Here is a 7202-nt window from a genome sequence, read left to right as displayed (position 1 = left end):
GACAACACTTATTAGCTCTGCAAAAATTATCCAAGAACTGCACTCTCAACATTCCCCTTCATTCCCTATGCTCCTCTCTAGATCAGCTTTCCCAAATCATGATACTCTGCCTCCTTGATGTCACAGTAATATGATATATTACTTCATACTGAGATGTTAGCAGTTTATCATATTTAAAAAGAGAGAGAGAAAAAGTAACTGTCAATACAAAGTAACATATGTCTACAAAAAGTATTTCAAAGAGCCAGCAATCCTGACAGAAAAGATATTTATAAATAAAATACCATGCTACTACCCTTCAAATCACACCATTATTCAGCCTGCATGTAAGCACGATTTTGGATATAAATTGGGATGAGCTCTGATCCAGAAACTTTCAGATAAGCATCATCAGTCTAGAGGACCTCTGGATCGGCCAAGTTCGTAGATATGAATTTTAATCACTAATGTTGGAGGTGGAGCTCGGTAGGAGGTGATTGGATCATGGAGGTGGATTACCCATGAATGGTTTAGTACCATCCTTTTGGTACTTTCCTTGTGATAGTAAGTTCTCATGATATCTGGTGGTTTAAAGGTATGTGGCACCTCCCCCGTTCCCACTTTTGGCATGTGATGTGCTTTTGCCTTCCGCCATAATTGGAAGCTTCCTGTGGCCTCCTCAGAAGCAGATGCTGCTGTGCTTCCTGTATAGCCTGCAGAACTGTAAGCAAATTAAAACTCTTTTCTCTTAAATTACCCAGTCTCGGAGATTTTTTAATAGCAATGTGAGAATGGCCTAATACATGAATTAAATGGATCTATGATGTAGATTTTAAGTTGCCTTTACAATCAAGGAATTTTTATAACCTCAATAGTTTTAAGCTCTTTGAGGGCAAGGACAAGTTCTATCCCAAGCATGTCATATATTCCCCACTAAAACAGAATTTGGAATTGTTCAAGAAAGGTCATACTGGACAAGTTAAATAGGTAAAGAAAAATCAAGACTGTCATAATAGGGGAGAGACTAAACTCATATCGGCTGAAACCAACGATGGCACAGACTGTAAGCAGCAGAGTGAGCTAATGGAAAAATTATGGAATTTTGTTAGGGAGGCGACTGATCAGTGTGATTAGGTCATCCATATTTGCTAATTGGCATTTATTTAAGTAAGGCTCCTCCAGTCCCACAGAGATTGAGAGATAGGATGCTCTTTCCTGATAATTACATTTCAAAGGGATGGCTTCCAGGTCCTTGAGAAAGACATTCCTCGGTTGTAAAACTGGCAAGAATTAGGAGAGGATTTATATATCAAAGAGAAAAAATTTACAATTGCAAATTTCCTAAAGTTCATGTCCCAGGAAAAAGAAGTTTAGGAATCTATAGTCAGGCAGAAACGTCTAAAGTTAAGTGAAGTGGAGGGGAACCTTAAGGCCATCTTTGTCAAAATGTAGTACTTTCTCAATAAATAGTTGCTAAATAAATGAATGAATATACCTTCCAAATATTTTAGGATTCTAGCTAGGCTTTGAAAACTTCTAACCACAACATATCTGAATAAGTCATTATTTTAAAATGCTCTTAGCTTATGAATTCTGTAAAATTTAAATCTTTCACACTTTATTGTTTATTATAATGCCCAGCATAGAACATATATTGATGGTAATAGCTTAAATACATATATAATGACTTTTGGGCTTAAATTTTTGTATTTAGGCCTCATTTTTCCCTTTGTCTTACTGTGTTAATTTTCTTTTTTTTCTTTTCTTTTTTCTTTTCTTTTTTTTTGGCATTGCAGCCAATGATGAGATGAGATGTTTTAGGAGTAGCATAATTTCAATTTTCATTTGAAATGAATTGTTTTTAACAAAAGTTAATGGAGAGGAACACTTACTTTGGAGGTCACACTTACTTTGTTAAAGTGACCACTCAGTCTAAGTATTTTATTTGCCCTTCTCCCCTGAGAACTATGCCCAGTTACTTAATGAAATCTCAAATTACCAAATAGACTGCAATCTCCAGGCTCCGGAGAGTCAATAAAATGCAATAATTTGTATTTCTTCTTCAAAAATTCAAAGAATAAATGTTTATTTTGGCATGTTAAAATTTTCTCACAATTTCAATTTCTTGTTCTTTAGAATAAAACAATGACCCAATGGTAAGACAGAGTAAATACTTCAAAAAATCCCAAAGAGTAATGTATCATTGCTTTCCTGCCTGATTTACAAGGAGTAGAATACTGCATGCCAGGACCGTCAAGCTTTACCCTTCCAGGAGTGCATCTGAGAACAAATTATGATAATCTCAAAATCCTATTGATGCTCAAAGACATTTCATCAACTGAAAAAGAAAATTAAGAGCAAAATGCAGAAGTTTTTTTTTTTTTTTTTTTTTTTTTTTTTGCTACTTAGAGGAACTCAAGTTTATATGAATAGGCCTCATGTGGGGAGTCTTTTGAAGCTAGGGACTTCAAAGCAGATCACAGACTTCCAGTGGGTTAATCACTTAATGCAAGAGTGGGTAGATGGAATTATTACCATTCAGTCAAGCTAAACTTACCCTTTTTCTTGGAAGATAGCAAGAAAATGCCCATCTTTTAGTTCCCAACAGTACTTCAGTTGAAGACATGTCTGTGAAGCTGCTCTGCTTACAAGGTAGTTCATGTAACTCAAGATGGAAATAAGTTCCAAATGGCTCCTAGTGCCATTTGATGCACCATTTCATTTAGGGGGCATTATCTTTCCATTTGCTGCAAATATCAGGTTTTAAGCATTAAAATACACCTATTCAACACATAACATTAGGAAAAAAAAGAGCAGCAAGATTATACAAAGTTAAATTAGAAAGAAAGCTGGATCTTCTGAAATTGACTACAAAAACAATTTTAGAAAGAATGTTGTACACTGAAGCTCTAAAATGTAGAACATCTGAAATGCCTAGAAACAAGTAGGAGATGGAAGGGTGGGTACTATTTCCACCAAACTATGATCATCAGTGTCTGTATAAAAATCACTTCATGTGATTGTAACAGGGTGGCAGATTGACAGGGGCTCAGCTCTCTCCCTGTGCTCGCCAAAGATGTAACTGGGTGTATCCAGGTTCTTGGGTTCACTTGCCCCAGGAATGGGGAAAGGGCCCTGGTAGCACAATGAGCTTACCATTAAGTAAATATTGGACCTAAAGAGTTTAGCAGAAGCGATTTATTAGTGGTGGGGGAGAGGGGGAGAGAGAGAGAGAGAGAGCTTCCATGCTGCCAGGGGAGGGGACTCTGAAGGGGATATCAGTATAGGTAAGGGACAGGGGAATTTCAACCCTGGAGTTACTGCCTCCTCATTCCTGTTCTTGTCCAATGAGAGGAGTTCTTTCAAACTTGCTGCGGAGTGATTGATCTTCGACTCTGATCCCAGATTGGTTACTTGGGCCCACAACAGAGTCCCTCCTCCGAGGGCTTTTGGCAGCCTTTCTGAACAAAAGAAGCTCCCCTGGAATTTCTACCTAGCTCAGGCATGGGAAAGTTAGATAAAGAACTTTACATTTGAAACCCCTCTGGCATGGATGGAGGTATGGTGCTGGGAAATGATCATAAGTGAACAAGTAGAAAATCAATAAGACTGTAGAAAATAATCCCATATGTCCCAGCCCCATAGTTTAGTAAAATGTTAACAAGTAACAATAATAACAAAATGTAATCAGAAAGCCCTCAGAGAAAGTCTTGGGGGGCTACGAGGGGTATGGTACCAGACTGTGGGTAGACGCCATCTTTTTGATTTATGAGGATGATTAGGTGATAAACCTTTGGTCAGATGATCTTTAGGAAGGATGAAATTGAATTTATTCATAGATCATAAAGACTTTTTACTAATTAATAAAAGGAAAGACAGAAGGATACTTTAAACATTAATGCTACATCTGTAATCGAAATCGAATTGTAATAAAAATGGCAGTTGTGTCACAATGTGATATGCCATCAAAAAGTATATAGATATTATCATTTTTAAATATTTAAATTATAAATGTTTATAGTTTATCATGTATAACTGTATTATATTATGTACAGAATGTAAGTGAAAAATGAAAGTGGAAATAGAGTAAGAGTCCTTTGCTTGACACACTATAAAATGTGTTTTTTTGTTCTGTTTTGTTAGAGGAAAGGCTAAGCTATAGTAACAGAGACCCTTGTTTACCCCCACAAAAAAATTAAGTAGCTTAAATAAGATAAAAGTTTGTTTATCTCCTACATAATAATCCAGAGATAAGTAGCCCTGACTAGCTGAATGGCTCTTCTCCATGAAGTCATTCAGGGGCCCAGGTTTCTTCCAATCCATTGCCCCAGGTGCTGTCCTTATTTGAACACTCAAAGCTGAGCCCTACAACATCTGTGTTCCAGCCTGTAAGAAAGTAGAGAGACAACCTAGCATATTCTGACTTAGCTTTTAAGAAAATGACCTAGAAGCTACACAGATCACTTCTGCTTATACTTCATTAATGCAAACTCAATGTCATGGCCACAGCTAGTATAGTAATTTGTAGAGTTCCACAGCAAAGTGCCACAGACTGGGTGACTTCAGTAACAGAAATGTATTTTCTGACAATTCTGGAGGCTAGATGTTTGAGATCAAAATATTTGGAGGGTTTATTTTGTCTGAAGCCTCTCTCTTTGGCCTATAGATGTCTGTTTTCTTCCTTCATCTTCACCTGGTCTTTCCTCTGCATGTGTCTGTAACGTAGCATCCTGATGAGAACACCAGTTATATTGGATTAAGACCCATGCTAATAACCACATTTAATCTTAATTATCTCTTTAAAGGCCCTGTCTCCAAATAGAGTTGCATTCTAGGAGAATGGTGATCAGGACTTCAACATGTGAATTTTATGGGGACACAATTCAGTCCAGAAAAGCTAACATCAAAGGAGGCTGAGAAATTAGTAGTTGAATGTCACTTAGCTAGATAAAACTTCCATTCTATTGCTAAAAGGAGGAAGAAAAAAGTAAATATTGGGGAATAGTTAGCAGCATCTGACACATTATTATAGAATTAATAAGTACAAGACCAAGTTTATATCAGGTAAAAACTCACCAACCAAAAAAAAAAAAGGTAGGATATATAATTGATAACAAAACTCAAAAGCAATGAAAGGGGATTGAACAAAAGAGAATGACAGAGGAAATTCCCAGGTCTGGGCCTTGGAGGAAGAAATTTCTTTCTGGGCCCCAAGAAAGAAATCCAGCATCAGTACAAAGCCCTGCTTAAAAGAAGCTCAATTCCAGGAATAGTGAGGCCATTTCAAGTATGACGAGTAGGATTTAAGACAAATGTAACACCTGGATACGTTTCTTAAGCATTAGGAGGCACAGGTCTCAAGATGCTAAGCCAGTCTCCTCTGATCACCACAAAATGTGAATGTTATTTGAGTCATCCATAAAAAGATTTTACCATTCTGTGACTCCCTCTCTAAATTAATGTTTGATCATGCATGCATGAGATGTTCTCAATCTACAAATTTTTTAAAGAGTTTTACTAAATGAAATTAAATCTCTGTGCTATATGAGCAAACTATAGTGATGTGTTGTTTACAAAATTTATTGCATGAACATAAGAGGATGATAGATGGTAAATAAAATTCTTCTCATTTGTTAATCAGAATAGCTTCTAGCTAAATTTTGGTGTTTTCCTTTTGTTTCTTAATAAATGCCCAAATGTGTTCAATAGATTTTTTAAAATTCTTCCACACGGATAAATCTGAAGTGTAATTCAGAAACCTGCACATACCTTCAATTTCTGTTCCCAAGTCCCATGGCAATTCTATACCGTGAAACCATAAACATGTGAGCACAGTTACAAATTGTTAATTTATGAAATTTATTTGGATGGATATTTGACAGTTTCTTTCTGCTGTGACTCATGTTTGAGTACATGCCAGGAGCACCCTTTGCCTTTTACTTTACACATACAGAAAGAAAATGGGAGCACAAGGCACTTTTCCTAAGAAATATTGTGATTAAAAAATAGTTATACAGCAAAAAAACAGTTGCAAACACATAGTATCATTCATTGCTAATGAGTTAAAAGGATACCACAGTGCACATATAAATCACTATACAGTACCTTGCAGTTTATTTAAATTTATTGTGCCTCATTATAACTGAGCTATGCACCTTTAGGTCTGAGTTGATTAGGAATGCGATAGCTCAGAATAGCTTTTAATTCAGAGAAACATGGCCTGACCTTTACCATAATCCTGTGTGAAACACACTATAGTTTAGACATTAATAATGATGCAACCTTTTTTTCATACTGGTGAGATGCTACTTAAAATTTGGTATTATTAGTTAACAGGCCCAGGCCAATACATCAAAACCAAATTACCCTTCTGTGTATAACTACAGTACTTAATTCTGAGTTCTTCATCTCTCATAACTATTACTTCCTCTTTAAAAATGCTAAAAACCAAAATGTAATAGTGTCATGTCATAGCAATAAGTCACAGATACAAACCAAAGGCACTGCTCCTCACTCCCCATGGACTGCCACTGTATGCCGTTAAGGATTTGTGCTTCATGATATACGTTTTAACAGCTAAGGCATTGCTTGTCTTTGACCTTTGTCTCTCAATTTAAGAATGCCATTTCTTTAAACTACCTTCCAGTAAGTCAACTAGCACAAATAATAGAATTTCCTTACCATTCTGGTTCAGATGCAGTTGGAAATGCAAATCATGGTTACAAATATTCAGTTTTTTTTTTTAATTATTTATGCCATTTATCACTATAAATACAGCAAATACAGCAAATAATAAGGACATTTACAGAATTTAATTTATCTAATAATTCACCAAAGTACATAATGGAAAACAGCACTGTCCTTTGCCACCGATTTTCACCCTTTTTCACTCTTGCTTGTCATTCCCCAGAGAAAACTCATTTTGGTTCTCTTCAATGTTTCCCCTGGTATTTAGCTCATATTCCCAAATAACATGTTTATATCATTAAATCTCTCAGCTTTTAAATTTTGGATATTTTATATTGACTTTCTGTAATAAGAAAAATAAGATATAGCCCTTTTGGAACACTGTTGCTTCAAAACTTAAGATTTCCCTTTGTTATCATTCCTGGGGATTTCCTCTGCCATTCTCCTGTGTTCAATCCCCTCTCACAGAATCCCTTTCTTTGAGTTAGAATTTCCCTCATCTCTGAAAAACAGAAAAACAACACAAAGGATTAAAT

This window comes from Aotus nancymaae, unplaced genomic scaffold (assembly GCF_030222135.1).
Source record: "Aotus nancymaae isolate 86718 unplaced genomic scaffold, 86718_ANA_hifiasm-v0.15.2.pri h1tg000014l, whole genome shotgun sequence".
NCBI lineage: Eukaryota > Metazoa > Chordata > Mammalia > Primates > Aotidae > Aotus > Aotus nancymaae.
The sequence above is the reverse complement of the archived record's forward strand: the minus strand, read 5'-3'. Positions refer to the sequence as shown.